This window comes from Fundulus heteroclitus, chromosome 3 (assembly GCF_011125445.2).
Source record: "Fundulus heteroclitus isolate FHET01 chromosome 3, MU-UCD_Fhet_4.1, whole genome shotgun sequence".
NCBI classification, from domain to species: domain Eukaryota; kingdom Metazoa; phylum Chordata; class Actinopteri; order Cyprinodontiformes; family Fundulidae; genus Fundulus; species Fundulus heteroclitus.
The window spans coordinates 44,945,972-44,963,279 of record NC_046363.1 but is presented as its reverse complement, the minus strand read 5'-3'; the positions used below and the strand labels follow the sequence as shown (position 1 = coordinate 44,963,279).

The following is a 17,308-nucleotide window of genomic DNA, read 5'->3' as shown; positions in this document are numbered from 1 at the left end:
CACTTAGATCAAGAAGAATGAGGATGGAAATTAGACCAGAGTCAGCTGCTATTAAAAGATCATTGATTTTTTTAGAGGGCGGTTTCAGTGCTATGACGGGGACGAGCCAGACTGGAACTGTTCATAAGGTTGTTGTGAGTTGTGAATGAATAGCTGAGACCGACTGTTTTTTCATTATTTTGAAATAAAAGGTAAATTTGAAATTGGCCTAGATTATTGTAATTGTTGGGATCCAGTCCGGTTTCTTCACATAGGAGTTGATAATAAGCAGTTTTGAAAAGAGATGGAACAATTCCAGAACAAGAGAGGACTGAATGATGGCAGTTATGAGGGGAGGAGAGCGTGAAGGCAGGATTTGACCAGGGCAGACGGGATGGATCAGTGGGCATGTGAAGATTTAGATTTTTTGATAAAATTAGAGATATTGGAGATAAAAAACGGCAGTTTAGAATTGCAAGTGTCAGTTGAGCATAGGTGGGTAGGAAGAGAGCTGAAATATTGTTAAACAAAAAACAGAAGTCCATAATTACCTTCATGTGAGCAGATCAGGTTGAATATTAAGTGGATTTTATTTAGTGATTAGTTCTTTATATTGAGTTATCTGAGTTATATACATTTCGCTGTAAACTGTTAAACTGGTTTCTTTTTAAGTCTTTCAAGTTAACGGCACTTAGCCTTCATGGTCTGGAGTTTAGGGTAAACCAGGGGGCGGAGTGGGAAAAGTGACAGTCCGGGATTTTGTTGGGGCAAGGAGGTTCAAAATGTCATTTAAGCGTAACTTGTACTGAGATGTCAGTTCATCCGGTGAGGAGGAAGGATCCAGGATTAAGTTCTTAGGATGTGTGAAGAGAGGTGTCCAAGTTAATGTTCTTAATGTTTCGGTATGAAAGGAGCCGTGGGGTCTTGCTGTGAAGAGACGAGGGGAAATGCTGAATAAAAGAAGGAAATGATCATTTATGTGAAGATCCTCAGCTGAACAGTTAGAGAGGGTGAGACCAGAGCAACAAATTAGGTCAGAGTATGACCTTTAGAGTGTGTTGGAAAATTTGAAAACTGATCAAAACAAAATTGTCCAGACAAGATAGGAAATCTCTGGTGAGGGAAGGTTAAAATTGTCCATGTGAATATTAAATCCCCACCAACATTACATTGGGAGAGAGGGGGAGGGAGGTTAGAAGATCAGTTAATTCATTTTTAAAAAGTCACTGTGTGGCTTGGGGGGCGATAGACAGCCGCAACAATGGTAGGTGTAGGGCCAGAGAGTGTAAAGGCAGCCAACAACAATGCATACGACTGTCCACTGTGGCTTCATGCATGCTCAGTATGAGGGATTGCTGCAAAGCCATCAACAATGCAGACGACTGTCCACTTGTGGCTCTACGCTCTTTCAGGAGGAGTGAATGCTGCTTGAGAGACTTGATGCAACCTGCTGGTTTCATTAAAGAGGAAACGTTTTTGACCAATCTGTCTGAAGGATTGGTTGAATTTCACTTCGTAAATTCAGATGACACATTTGTTGTGAATTGGCAAGATGCATCTTAATCATTCGTCTCGCTTGTCTGGTTGAATACTGGGTCCTCTGTCTCTGGTTCTTGACATGTATAGTCTAATCCTCCTCCTCCTCCTCCTGCAGGGTGGACCCTTATGGAGACCAATGGTTGGTACCCAGGTTTGACAAGTGGTGAGTGTTTTCTCATTTGAATAATAACATCAGTTTATGGAGTACGTCATCATAGTGTGTATAAATGAAGAAGAACTGCATCCTGATCATGTTTGTTTTCTCCATCAGATTCCTGTCAACTCAAAATCGACACAAACACCGTGAACAGCAAACTCAGACTGTCTGATGGCAACAGGAAGGTGACACGTGTGGAAGAGGAACATCATATCCTGATCATCCTGACAGATTTGATGTCTGGCCACAATTACTGTGTCAAAAAACTAGAGGACGGTCGTTTTTACTGGGAGGTTGAATGTAAGGAGATTGTTACTATATCTGCCAGTTACAGAAGAATCAGGAGGAAGGGACCAGTCAGGATGTCGTGTTTGCAGTGAATGATCACTCATGGAGTCTGACATGTTCTAATGATGGTAGTTCCTCTTACTGTCACAATAAGATACAACACCCATTTCTACTCCACATCCTCGTCCCCCCATCCACTCTCCTTCTTATTTATCCCCACTCTCCTACTTCTTTTCCTCTCCATCCTCCTCATCCTCTGTCTTGAACAGAGTAGCGGTGTATGTGGACTATCTTGCTGGCATTGTGTCCTTCTACAGATTCTCCTCAGATACACTGATTCACCTCCACACCTTCAACACCACATTCACTGAGCCTCTTTATCCTGGATGTGGATTGTGGTCTGATTTCTCAGAGTTTCAGACCATCTAATTTCTTGTTTCGTATCTTGTTTTTTTTTTCTTTGTCATCAAAGCCTCACAGTGAATTTCAGCATGTTGTGTTTGCTGAATGCAAACTGTAAAATCAGAAAGAAACCTCTATCGCTCCCATGCATCAAATTCAGCAGAAAGGAGCATTGTGTACCAGTTTATGTATCAGGTGGCAGTTGGTCAGACAGAGAAAAAATATTTTAGGAATACATTGAATTTTATTAACATAAAAACTCCAGGTCCTGACCTGATGAGGCATTCCTCAAAACCTCATGAACAGCATCTAAAAAGAGGAATCACGTAATTTCTACATTTCCTGTATCCCTCAAATGACTCTTTAAAAAAAACTCACTGGTGACAAATCTGTGAAAGCAGATCTGATTCTGGCTCCTCACAACTAGCAGGGATTCCGCCTTGCTGCACTCAGACTGGCCAGTCTTCATGCAGCGATCCCTCCCAGCTGCAGTCAGAGTAAGGGATTTCTTCCCTCCGTATCCACAATATAAACTATTCACACATGCACAGGTAGGCCAATGACTTGGTTACTGTTGTTGAAGTCTCTCTAGCGGACCATAATGTGAAGAACAAACTAAACTAAAACAATTTTTTTTTTTTTTTTTATCTCTGCTAGTTTCCTTTTGGTTGCTTGAGCCAGTCGCCAGCCCATATAAAGGAGTGTTATTTGAGATTAATAAGAAACAACACATTTATTTAGAGTGTTTTTACTCACTTTGTCTTTTCCACAAGTATAATTTTTGTCTCTCTTAGTACAGTCACAAGCACAATACCATATAGGGAGGTTAGGTGATGACATTCTTTAACTTCTAGCAATTTTTAGAACACCCCTACTGAGTTGGCATCGACTCACCGTGCCTGAAACACGACTGCTTTCTGGTCTGCCTAGCCTTTTTAAAAAGACAGAGAACCATGGATTAACTTTTCAAAACGATAAGATAGTTTAGATGCCACAAACAGTTGGAGGCAACGGATAGATAGCTGAAGTTAAGTGTTTGCAATCACTCTACTAAAATCTTCTTCTGTGTTGTGAATTCACATTGCACAAATAAACTGTGTTAAACTGTATTAAATTTATGAAATTCCATGTAGGGGCATGGAGGGAGGGGGGTTTGATTTGCAATATAGGGGGAAATGGCTTAATGCAGCATTAAAATAACTTAAGATAAAATGTAGATTTTAAATAGTCTAAACCTATAAACTTCTGGAGATATTGCCATTTATTTCTATATTTAAAATTTTACACAATATTTTCACCTTGGGATTTTCATGATAATTTTTGTATTGTTTGTTATTGTTTGAATTGGTATATTTTGTATTTTTTCTACCTTATGGATATGGACATAATCACAACAATCCCCAGTAGTGTCCCAGTTTAAAACAAATATGTTAGCAACGCAATAAACAATAGTAATGAAAATGGTTTTAGGAGGGAAAAAAGGATCATTAAATATGTTGGTACCCACAGATTATTTTCTATGTGTAAACACTCTTATCGGTTCATATAGTAGAGCATCTCTGTCATATTCTTGTATGCCTAGACTGTATACATACATAACCTTTTATATTGTAGAACGTTTGCTTCAAACTTTACTACACCATTTAAGCAATAATATATTAATAAAACAATATCTTGTTTTTACTCATAAATCATTGATTTGTGGTTTATTTTGGTTTCCAATATCAATTACTGTTTCTTGACTGGGGAAACGGGGAAAAGCACAACTAGAGAGGTAAAGTGAAAAAATCTTACATCTAACACTTGGCAGCCATTGGTTGTTCAAGTATTTCATTCATTAAATTATTTTGTAAATAGTTAACCTTCTTTTTGTAACTTTAATCATCTTTAACTGCTTTTCTCTGTTGTCCTCTAGAAAACTAGTGTAGTTGAAACAAGACCAAAAATCTCCAAAATATAAGAAGCATATGACCTTGCTTCTTTATTTCATTACGACTTTTGCCATTTTAAATCTTCTCTGTATGAATTTACTTTAAAGTTCATGATTAATGATACGTTTGAGTATCATTTACATGTTAAATCCTGAATGAGATTGCGTATTTTATTAAAACAGATGATTACATGTATGAAATGAGAACCTGAAACCCCACAGTCATGAAATTGTTTTTATTGGGTGGAGCGTTGACATTTTTTAAATCCTGATAAATTTCTTACATTACAACAGGTACCTTTATGATTAATTTATCTATCCCATGTGATTGTGCCCTTCCAGGAATCAAAATGAGTTCAGAGACTCAATTGCATGTTTTTATTTGTCTTGTACATCAATCTCCATTTGTTAGATGTTTTAATGCTTTATGCACCACGTGGAGGTGTGCTCGGTGTCACTGGTTTCTTGACAAGTTTTATTAAGTAGTTTTCCCTTCATATCTACTGGTTTCACAATTGATCCAAATTGAGTAGGTTCCCAAGATCTAGTCCAGATCTGATATCCTGACCTTCACAGAAGAAAGAGTCACATGATTCTTCTCAGGCTGAGAGGGTAGTGGGGAGGTGAATAGAAACACCTGTTTCTGTGCAGGTAAAGTCACATCTAACCAGGTAAAATCTTTTTTTTATTCTCATGTGGAAGTTATGGTGCTGAATGCTGACAGCTCTAGACTGGTTCCTACTCTTTCTCATCTCCCTTTCTTTTCTTGAAATAATGTAAGTATTATAACTCTACACTAGCTACAAAACCACTATTTTAGAGAATTAAGATACAATACTTTTGGTAAATGTAAACATATCTTCATATTTCTAAGAATAAGTTTATATATGTTGCAATTGGCAGTTGACCACTTTATATCACTCTGCTACGTTCTCCTACTGCGCTCCAGTATGGGATTATTTGTTGTTATTCCATCTTTAAATTTTAATAATAATGATAACAATATATTTTATCTAGAAGCTCCTTTCAAGTCACCGAACAAAAATGATACATAGATAACCAATAAAAACAGTATTACCAGACATTATTATCTCCTGTACAGGAGAAGGCTCTTGACCCCATGGTCATCAAGTGGACACGAGCTGTGACAAGAAAAGGGGATGAGGAAAAGCGAAGATTTCGGATGGTTGTGTAATAACAGAAGATCAGAGAGGTAAGGAGGTGCCAAGTTGTTGTGAGCTTTATATTCTGTCTATTTTTTCTCTTCATAGCAGCGACATCTGGCCTGGTGTTTAACATCCAGGGGAGGCATCAGCTGATCTCCTGCTGCATATAACTTCATGTCATAGATGATAGATGAAATGAAATGAAATGAAATTTATTCGAACATGATACAATATAAAAATAAAATAGTGCACAGTAACAAGAAGTGCATAAGAAAGAAGAGAAAATACAGATTTTTTGTTTCAGTTAACATATCATGCTCAAAATGGGGTAGGAAGAAGTGAGAACTTATAAACTCCTACCCCTAAACACTTGAGACTTTAGAGTCCTACTGTCATTAAAAAAAAAAAAATCAAAATCAAAGTGGCAGTTAGAAGTAACAGTTACTAATATTTACCTATACATTTTCCCATTTTATGCTAGTTTATCTTTCTAAACCCTTACACCAAGTTATTATCTTCTATACACACCTTATTGCTTTCTGTCCCCATGTGTGATCAAACATAGCTGCTGGTTGAGCTTTTATTACAACCAACTCTCTTTTATTGTCCACACCTATAAAAGTGGCTTAAAGCCTTTCTGCTTAGCTGAGTTCCTCTCCTGGATGAAGCCACTAAAGAGCCATTGCTGCCACTACCGCTTTACTTTTCTCTCACATAGAGAGTATTCCTGGATCAGGTCTTCTGTGGTTTTGTTTACATGTCTGTCTTATCTGTGTGAAAAGCCATGGCAGAGGTACACTGAGGCTGGTTCTGGTTCTGCTGGAGGTTCTGTCTGTTAAGGAGAAGGTTTCCCTTATGCTTTCACTACATGCATGCTCAGTACATGGGATTGTGGTTTTGTTTCTGTTGGTTTTCTTTCTTCTTGTCTGCTAGCTCTCAGTGTTCGTTGAGGTTTTGGGATGTGGGGGTAAAATAAGAAATTTTTCTGTGCAATGTAAACTTTTTCAATCCTTACTCAGAATTTTACTGTTATTGAATATTTATTTTATTTATCTTGTTAAATTGGATAGGAACCATTTATATATTTGTCTGTATTGCATTAAGTTCCATAAAAAATCTGATTTGCATTATTTCAATTCAATTCAATTAAATTTATTTATATAGCGCCAAATCATGAAACATGTCATCTCAAGGCACTTTACAAAATCAAGTTCAATCAGATTATACAGATTGGGTCAGATTATACAGATTGGTCAAAAATGTCCTATATAAGGAAACCAGTTGATTGCATCAAAGTCCCGACAAGCAGCATTCACTCCTGGGGAAGCGTAGAGCCACAGGAAGAGTCATCTGCATTGTACATGGCTTTGCTGCAATCCCTCATACTGAGCAAGCATGAAGCGACAGTGGGAAGAAAAACCACCCATTAGCGGGAAGGAAAACCTCCAGCAGAACCGGGCTCAGTATGAACGGTCATCTGCCTCGACCGACTGGGGTTACAGAAGACAGAGCAATTGTAATTGTTTTACGGAAGTTTTTTTATAATCAAAAAGGTACTAAAAGCCTGCATGCAATCATTAACCCAAAAAGTAAATATTTTCCATCCATCCATCCATCCATCTTCCGCTTATCCGGGGTCGGGTCGTGGGGGTAGCAGCTTCAGTAGGGAGGCCCAGACGTCCCTCTCCCCAGCCACTTGGGCCAGCTCCTCAGGAGGAATCCCAAGGCGTTCCCAGGCCAGCCGGGAGACATAGTCCCTCCAGCGTGTCCTGGGTCTTCCCCTGGGCCTCCTCCCGGTGGGACGTGCCCGGAACACCTCTCCAGGGAGGCGTCCAGGAGGCATCCTGACCAGATGCCCGAGCCACCTCAACTGGCTCCTCTGGACGTGGAGGAGCAGCGGCTCTACTCTGAGTCCTCCCCGGATGACTGAGCTCCTCACCCTATCTCTAAGGGAGAGCCCAGACACACTACGGAGAAAACTCATTTCAGCCGCTTGTATCCGGGATCTCGTTCTTTCGGTCACGACCCAAAGCTCGTGACCATAGATGAGGGTAGGAACGTAGATCGACCGGTAAATCGAGAGCTTCTCCTTTTGGCTCAGCTCTCTCTTCACCACAACGGATCGGTACAGCGCCCGCTTCACAGCAGACGCTGCACCAATCCGCCTGTCCATCTCCCGCTCCATCTTCCCCTCATTCATGAACAAGACCAGAGATACTTGAACTCCTCCACTAGGGGCAGGACATCCTCCCCAACCCGGAGGAGACACTCTACCCTTTTTTGGTTCAAGACCATGGTCTCGGATTTGGAGGCACTGATTTTCATCCCGGCCGCTTCGCACTCGGCTGCGAAACGCTCCGCAAATATTTTATATGTATCAAAAATTTAAATATTCAAGAGTTTTAAAAATATTTACATAATTAATATCATCAGCAGGAAAGGTCTATTTGAAAAGAAAATTGTTGTCATTGACATTCTAATGTTATTTTAAATGCAAACAAGTATTAAAGAAACAGACGTTATGGTTCATGGCAAAGTCCTGCAGGGCGGCACGGTGAGTCTCAAGTCTTTTTACTTCCACATAAAAGTATTTTGATCGTTTTAAAAGAAAACCCTGGATGCAGGCAGGTGAGATGTTGGGTAGTAGATGATTAAAAGTCTTTCAGGAGCTCAGAGTGAAGCTGAGGCTCTAAGGTACTGAATGGATTCAGCTGAGGTGGATCAGGTTTAGGATCGCTGGGCCTTCTGGTCATCTCCCCTTGGAAGTGTTTCGGACATCTGTAAGGACACCTAACCAGAGGATATACATGTAGCCTGCAAACTCCTCTGAATCCCCCAGGATGAGATGGAAAGCCCTCAAGACAGACTTGCGGGCTTTTTACTTTACCTGCACCCGACTTGATCAACAAAATCCAATCCAGCCGAGGAAACTACAAATCCAGGCCACCTTTACAACATTTCAGTCTGTGCCCTTGGGAGAAAAACAAAGAATTTAGGGCTGGAGAAATCATTTTACACATATCTGTACTGAACTGTAACAATCTTTTCAGAACCACAGCGGATTCATCAGGTTATTTTCCAAATTTGGTTCAAAGCATTGTCAGAATAAATTTAAAATAAGACATTTCTTACATTTCTCCTGTGATGCCTAACCTTCAGGTCATGATCTGGTGTCTGGAAGCCTCTCCACCAGATCATTCCTGTTAATTTCCTTAAAAATGTCTTTGGTGACCTCCACAGCCTGTTGGGTGAAGGTCTTCATCATCAGATCCACCAGGTCGGAAGTATCTGCCTCGTCCAGTAGAGTCGCTGGGATGCTTGGGATGCCTGAACTCTCGTCTCTGTTCTTCAGTTGCCATTTGAAATTTTTAAGCTCATGTTGTTTCAGATCATTCAACAGTTTCAAAAGCATCTCCTTGTCTGATGTGATTACCGCTGCCTAAAGATTTACAAGAAAGAATGTCGATCATTCCATGGCATGAAATGCTGACTTGTTCTTAAACAGCTGCTACCAGCAGAGGGCGGCTTAGTGGGCAGAAAAGTCGACCTGTTACCAGAAGGTTGTGGCTTCCCATTGTCAAATGTTAACGTGCCCCTGAGCAAGGCACTTGACCCCAAGCTGCCCACCGTTCTGTGTATCTTTGTATGAATGTGTTTGCTTTACAGAGTGTGACTGGAGAGATGTGGCTCTGATGTTTAAATGGTTGGTATGACTAGAAAGGTTTTATCTAAATACAATGGATTTATCATTTAAAGGAGTCATCACCTGGAATTCAGACTTTTTCATGTTAAAATGTGTGTGTTGGTGATAGGCCTCCGTTAAAACCTTCCATAAAATCAGGAGTGTGAAAGTGACTTTTTCTTTTTTGTGTGAGGGCTCTTTGTACAAACCATAAAAACCCAGAAGAGCACACTCTCCACGAAGCAAGATTTTGGTGCTCCTCCTACATTTAGGTCAGTTAAGCAACTTTCTGTATGCACATGACATTTTGCCCCGTGTTTTGTTAACTTGGGACGATACCAGACGGAAATGGCATCAAGCCTGCGTTTGGAGAAAGGACCGATACCAACAGGGACTCATCTGCAGTGCAGTAGGTAAGTGATGTTCCTTGTGTAACTTTTTACCAGGGTTCTCTCTTCCCTGCTCGCTTTGCTCTAACTGCAAGTGTGGAGCTTTTATTACGGCCGGCTGCAGCGTCTCTGTGTGAGTTTGGGAAAGATACAGACACTCCCGGCAGCGCCAACATTGCCGGGAAACGATGGTAAACTCACCATGGTACATTAACGCGCGCACATGCAAGTAAAAAAAGGGGGTATGAATAAGGGTCAGAATAATCTCTGTTTAAAACATTTTTTCCTAACAATGACAGAACATTAATTTAAAGACATTTTCAGAAGAACAGTACATGTAAAATACCAGGTTATGACTCCTTTTATAATCCTCAAATGTTAGAAAATTATCTTACTCACTCTTTGCATCATTGCAGACAGATGCTCATCTGAACGCTGCTTCTCTGAGGAGAAAAGGGTTAAAAATTGACAGATTATCCATCTTTATAAAAGATGTACAATAAATGAACTATTCATACAGTTCAAGTTGTGTCAGAGAGTTGTTGATGTGAGGTAATCTGGTTGAAACCTGGGCAGAGCAGATAAACTAAACATGACACAGTAAGACACAGTAAAGATGTGTTAGGAGATGTTCTGATCTGGTGAGACCAAAATGTTTCTTTCAGGCCTTCATGTGCACAAACTGGAGTCTGCACATCATCCCCTCACATAATCTCTCTAGTGAAACACCATACCATCCCACCTTTATTCATGAAGCACTTTAAAACACTTTCAGTCAACAAAGGGCTGAACATGTACAACTGAAATAAAAACAATACAACTAAGATACAAAGATAGACAAATAAGATGATTAAAAGCAGTTCTATTGTAAAAAATGGTGAAAACCATCTATCGCTTTCCTTCCACCTCACAGTCATGCTTAACTTTGTGTTAATCGGTTTCAGAAAGTTACCCCATTGAGGTTTTACTCTTGAGGGGTGTGAAAACGTTTGTACAATCCACCAGTTTGTCTCACCTTGTGCCTGGCCACTGCTTTGATACTCATCTGAAACAGAAATGCAAATAAATCAGTTCATGTAAACAGGTCTTCTCTTATTGACCCAAATTTAAAACCAACCAATCAGGTGGGTTCTTCCTCATTCTGTGAAGCAAAGCTGCTCAAATCAAGCAGTGAAGTTCCTCTGAGGAGCATTTTGTTGTAAATACATTAAGTGAAATTCACTGATCTGAAACAGACCTTTTCGAACAGTACAATCCCACACTGGCTGGTCCTCTCCGTCGGGTCTGAGCATCAGACTGAAGTTTCTGTTTGCATTTTCAACGTACACCTCAAAGAAATTTGGCTCTCCTCTTGGATATCTGAGTTTTATTCCCGTCTAAAGAAAAGACAGGGATGAAATGCTTTTAGCACAATCTTACTAAATTATATACAGTATTTTAAAAAGTATCACCAAATGCATTACTGACTGAACCCATGGTGCTTCTATAATTAGCTCATATTTACCAACAGTGATGTAGACGATATATTTGTTATGTATTGTGCGGTCTAGCTGTGATCCTACAATAAACTGGCCTTTAGATGCATGTAGAGTCTGATGAAAAAACATCTAAAGCTGCATCAAACCTACTTTAGGAGAAACTTCTGCTGCGTCCAGATCTGATGTGAGGATGAAATAATCTTTTATTTTCAGGGACTTCTCTGGGCCTGGCTTTCGGATCACTTTGTATCCATTGGAAGTTTCCTCCTGGTCCATTTTCTGTAAAAACAAAAAAACAACAAAAAAACAAAACAAGTGAAAGTATTGTGTCTGAGCTGTGTTCCTCCACACTGGTAGACCTGTGATTACCTGCTGTAACCCTGGATCCCGTGGGATGAGGTAAACATGCAGTGTGAGGAAAGCTGTGTTGGTCTGATAGATCAACACGTTGCAGCTGATTTTCACAGGAAAGCCAATTTTCATCAGCGCCGCTCTCGGAGAGAAAATGGGTTCAGACAGTTTGACATGTGCTGATGAGACCTCAGAGACTTTTTCCACAACGTCTCCGCAGTCGTCCATGTGTAGGACTGCAAACCAGTCCAAAGGTTTAGGGATGTCATCTGAATAAAACACAGCAGTGAGACACCGAGAGGAAATGTTTGAATCCATCATGTTAAAAAGTTTGCCACCATCGTGTTCTCCTACCAGTACAGATCCAGTGTGGCAGGAACACCTCCATCATCTTCCCCGTAATGAGGGTGATGTCCATCATAGGACCTGCAGGCATGTATCCTCTGCTTTCTATCTTCTCCATGTGTCCGTCCCAGGAGCAGAACCGGTACTTAAAAATTACCTTTTCTGAACAGACCCAACGCAGACCAGAGACGCTGCATTCAAAGTGTCCAGCTTCACACCGGAAGCTGAAATATGGTTAGGCAAAAAAAAAAAAAAAAAAAACATTTATTTGAAGTTTCCAGTTTCCTGTGCAGCAGTGCTGATGAGGCTCATTTCACCTGTAGGTTGGAGCTTCTGCATCTGTCCGGTTTTCCTCAGGTACAAGTTCAGTCCAGCAGCTGGAGTCCGGCTGTAGGACACAGATCAGATGCTACTTTCTGACTCTTCACCCAGATGAGATACGTGTAAATATCACAATTCAGTGACTGAATAATTACCATCACTCCTTTAGTTTCCTTGGCATCCAGGCGTTTAACAGGTCCTTGTAGAGAAACAATAACCTTATTAAACCTTATTCATCCGGGGTCCCATTTGCCATGAGAGTGGGTTGTTCTGCACAATCTACCGTATTTTTCAGACTATAAGACACACTTAAAATCCATAAATTTTCTCAAAAATTGATGATGCGTCTTATATATGATTACCGTTGTGCTTGCTGGCCGATTTTATGTGGTACAATCTCATAAATCTGTTAAAATGTGTAAGTACGACTTTGGCTAGCAACGAAGCCGCTCCGCTCAATGGATATTCAGAGCATTACGGTACACTACTTGATAGGACCCCTGAGCTGTCTACAAGACTGCCTGACTGTAATGTCTAAACTAGAAGTGCATTCTAGTTATGCCTAAATTAAATTGTTAGAAGTTATGATTTCAGATGCATTATATGCTCCCATTTGGCAGGAAATATGTTGCCAATATTCACTTCTGTAAGTATTGTGACAAGCTGGCAAACTACGATATGCGATTTCTAATCACATATGGTCAAGACACAGACTGGTGATCAAATCATTGGATATATTACTGGTAATTTAATATCTTATCCATTTATTACTGATAATCTGGGATAATCTTAAACATGATATGTTTATAATAAAATCTGCTTAATGCTCAGAAATAAACTCCACAAGCATTGAAAATGTTGATTATTTATCGGATTTAAAAATCTTATATTAATCAGAGAAAGATAACCCATCGTGATCAGCATACTGCATTAATCAGAAGTTGGTTTCCCTTAACTTACTTGTCGAGATTTTCACTGGAATCTTCTGTACCAAATCAGACCGATTTATCTGCTTTAAAATCTGCATCGCCTCGTCTAAACTTTGTTCATCAAACTGCTCCAACATCAGCTCGGCCACTTTCCATTTCGTTTCATTAAAGTAGGTCGGGGTTCTTCTCCTGTGCTTCATGGCTGTCTTCTGTAGGGTTTCCCAAAAACGCTGAAACTCAGCTTCATCTAAAACTTCCAATTTTTTCAGAAGTTTCTCCATAACCGCTGTTAGACTTGCTTCCTGAGGGGTGAAACATATCATGTATTTATTTGAATATACACAGCTATTGCTCCAAAAATTTCAATATTGTGTAAAGATCCATGTTTTTGTCTCTTTTCTCATGAAGTTAGACTCATGTATAAATTAATTACACATAGAGAGAAATATTTCAAGCCTTAATTTCTTGTAATATTGCCCTGAGTACCAGGTCTGAGCTCCTTTTACAAGAATTGTGATTCTGCTGAGGTGTTCTGGAAGCCCAGGTTGCTTTGATAGCAGCCTTCAGGTCATCTGGACCATTGGTTCTGGTGTCTCTCATCTTAATCTGGACAATACTCCTTAGATTCTCTAAGGGGTTCTGGTCAGGCCCATTTTTTTCTCAATTAAGCACAGAACCACCCTGGCCATTGGACCAGCTTTTGGTACCAAGTCCTGTTGGAAAATAAAACCAGCATCTGGACTTCAGAAAAGCCAGTGGACCAGAACCAGTAGATGACATGGTGCCCCAAACCATCAATGATTGAGGAAACTTCAGACTGGACTTAAAGCAACGTGGATTATGTGCCTCTCCACTCTCTTCCTCCAGATTCTGGGACCTTGATTTCCAAATCAAATGAAAACTTTACTTTCATCTGAAAAGAGGACTTTGGACCACCAAGCAACAGTTTGGTTCTATTTCTCCTTAGACCAGGTAAGATACTTATAGGATCTGTCTGTGGATTGTGGTTCTTGGTGTACTGATCCAGTCTCAGTCAATTCCTTGCAAAGCTCTTTCAAATTCCCGACTGAACTTTGGTGGACCTTCCCTTCCAGGCTGCTGTTCTCCCGGTTGCTGGAGCACCTTTTCCTACTACACTTTTTCCTTCCACTCAACTTTCTACGAATATGCTTGGATGCAGCACCCTGTGAGCATCTGGTTCTTTGCAAAAACCTTCTGTGGCTTCCCCTCCTTGTGGAGGAGATCAGTGCCTGTCTTCTGGATCTCTGTACAGTCAGCTTTCTTTTCAATCATGGTGTCGCCCTACTGATCCAAACTGAGAGACCTAACCCTAACCCTTTTTCACAATACTCTAATAATCTGAGACACTGATTTGCGTTTTCAGAATTATTATTATTATCAGAATTACAAGAAATATAGGCTTGAAATGTTTCAGTCTATGTGTGATTAATTTATATAACAGCCAAATTGTCTCACTGTTAAAGGGGAATTTTCCTGTCCACTGTTCCCTCATGCATGCTTGGTATGAGGGATTGCTGCAAAGTCAATGACACAACACAGGCTATTCTCTGTGAGCCGATGCACATCAAATATATATAAAGAATTTTAGGAACACTTTCACTCTTACAGAAAAAGAAAACTGTGACAATTCAGCAGATTAACTCCAAATAGTTCTGGTTTGATGGTTCTTAGAGCGGACAAGGTGGAGATAATCACACGTGTCAATAAATAAAAGTTAAAAGTTGTACGTAAATGTGGAAGGATGGCTGCGTCGGCACTGTTGGAGGACATCGCTGATGGAAGAATGTTGAGGAAGTATTTTTCAGAGATCCTGCTGGAACATGATGATGAGGAGCTGATTAGCCCGTTCAGATTGCCCAGAGCAGTTATTGTTAAACTGGCCCCAGCCTTAATCATTAGTCGCTTGGCCTTAATCGTTAATCGCCAGTTTAAGTTGTAACTATGCTGCGTTATTTGTAACGGGAGCTTTTCAAAGGGAGATGACCGACAGGTCAGGTATTTTACAGTAAATCCTAAATCGTCCCAAGCCTGTGTTATTAGACAAAAGCAGTAAAGTTCTAGTTGGGAAATGAAATCTTTGGGCTTTCTCTGGCATTAAAACAGCAATTCTTGATGTTACACAGCCAGACAAGACACATAAAAAATAACGAGGTATTTCTGCAGAGGGGTGTGCTGAATATTTCCAGCAACAGTGAAACCTGCATTTACAGGAATAAAAGGAGGCGTGGAAAGGATGAGACATGAAGATTGAATCAAGAATTGTTTACTTTATGCCAAAGAGAGCCCAACAGGTTTATTCCACAAATGGAATATTACCGCTTTTGCCATAGTACTAGGCTCTATTTATACATGGAAGAAAACTTTATTGGATATAATTCTGGGATTATTTCAAGTTCAATGACAGGTAAATCCCACGGTGCATGAGTGCTAGAGACTAGTTGTGCGGTACAGAGGCGTTCCCTGTCTGGCTTCAGGTCTATTTTCGGTACTGCAGTTGTGTTATCTCAGGGCTATTTTGTCTTTCAACGCTGCTATGTCAAAGTGCCGACTTCTCGAATGTGACGTTAAACAACTGTGAATTGAATTAAGAATTGCTATCTCTCATTTAATCCATTTTTGACTTGTTTTATTTTCATTTATTCTCTTTTGCATGTTCTTTGTGTAGCGAATAGTGTTTCCTAGTGTTTTATTAAGAAGAATAAATGTAACAGAGAATTATTAGTTTAATAAATAATAACGTGTGAAATAGTAATTGTTTGTGGTTATTTTGGTCCAGAAGTTGAGTGATCTCTAAGAGCAAAAGAAGTACCTCCTTTTGAGTTAACAACTGAATAACAGACATTTTCATTGGTTGGATCACAACCATTTTAATTATATTTGTTATAGCTACCATTTCAGTTTGAATGAACTATTATTAAATTATAATAGGAAATTATAATTAATAATAATATTCATAATCAAACAGGTTTCTGGCATAACACTGTTTTATTTGGTTAAAGTTTTCTACTCTTCCTCACGTTGTCTTCCTGTCCGCTGTAATTTTTTGGCTGTTTTCCCAAAATGCATCAGTGTGATCTCTAAATGTTTCTGGGTGTTAGGTAGATTATACAGTTGAAAGTCTGAGGAAGTAAAGATGTGTTGATGTGATCATACTTACTTTCTGGAGCAACAGAGACTGTAGCTCCTCTGAAGAAAAGAGAGAACAACATTTTGAAAGTTAACTTTTAAAACATAATCTTAATTCTTCATAATCTTAATTCTTCATAGCACCAACCTTTTGATCCTAAGCTGCTTCCTGTCAGCTTCTGTACCACATCTGTCCTCTTCATGTCCGTCAGAACCTCCCTGGCTACGTCCACAGACTCTTGGCCAAGTCTCTGTACCATCTGATCCACCAAGTCTGGTGGATCCAGTCCTCCTCCTCCCAGATCCACCAAACTTCTTCTGAACCAGGACCTGGACCTCCACCTACTGTTTAGGATGTCTGGGAGGCCTTTCTGGAAACATGTGAACTGCAGCAACCATTTAAATTTCCTGACATCCCAGCGATCCAGGTCATTCATCATCTTCCGGAGAGTACGTTTTAGAGAAACCTTTGCTGGCACCTGAAACATTTAAAAAACTTATTTAGCAAATTATATTTTCTAAGGAGTGATGAGATAACTTTCTGTTTGCATGTTTTTTTTTTTCTTAAACTGGGAATAATTGGAACCGTAATCTATTCCTTCTATTCCTTCTATTTTGTGTTTTTTGTTTTTATCTCTGAAATGTAGAAAGTGTGCAAGGAGCCTCCAGCTTTTCTCATCCACTAAGTTCAGGGAAAACTTTGGATCATATTTATGGTATTGTCAGGGTTGGTTTATCTCTGTTATAATGCTGCTCATCTCTGATTGTCTTGGTGCATCTCAAACCCAGAGCATGGTTTGAATTTGACTGAATTTCTCTGAGAAGAAATAAAGCAGGTAGTAGAAAGTCCAACTTACTCTGTTTAACACGTCTGCTCTCAGATATTCATCAACGGACACTTTTCCTGATAAAGAAAACAAAAACATTGTCTTCTGTAGGATTTTAAATGAATTTTCATTATAGAATAACAGAAGAAAATCATGAAACAAGAGGTAAAATTAGTCAAACGACAGCGTAATGTAGTAATTAATGAGTATTTGATTCAGCTGATCTGAAACAACGAGTCCGACTACAGGCAGGAGGTGGAACACCAGGAGAACCACAGAGGACTGTGGGAAGGAGCATATCCTCCACCATGGACATGTAGACCTCCAGATGCAGGAAATGGTTCTCCAGTATCCTGAAGGACCCCCCCCCTTACACAC

General features: G+C 39.8%; 1 protein-coding gene across 1 annotated transcript in view; it reads right to left on the bottom strand.

Moving 5' to 3' along the window:
* LOC105924485 overlaps window positions 1–17,308 on the bottom strand; it is a 252,954-nt gene that overhangs the window by 216,666 nt on the left and 18,980 nt on the right. The gene's annotated exons all lie outside the window — the stretch shown is intronic.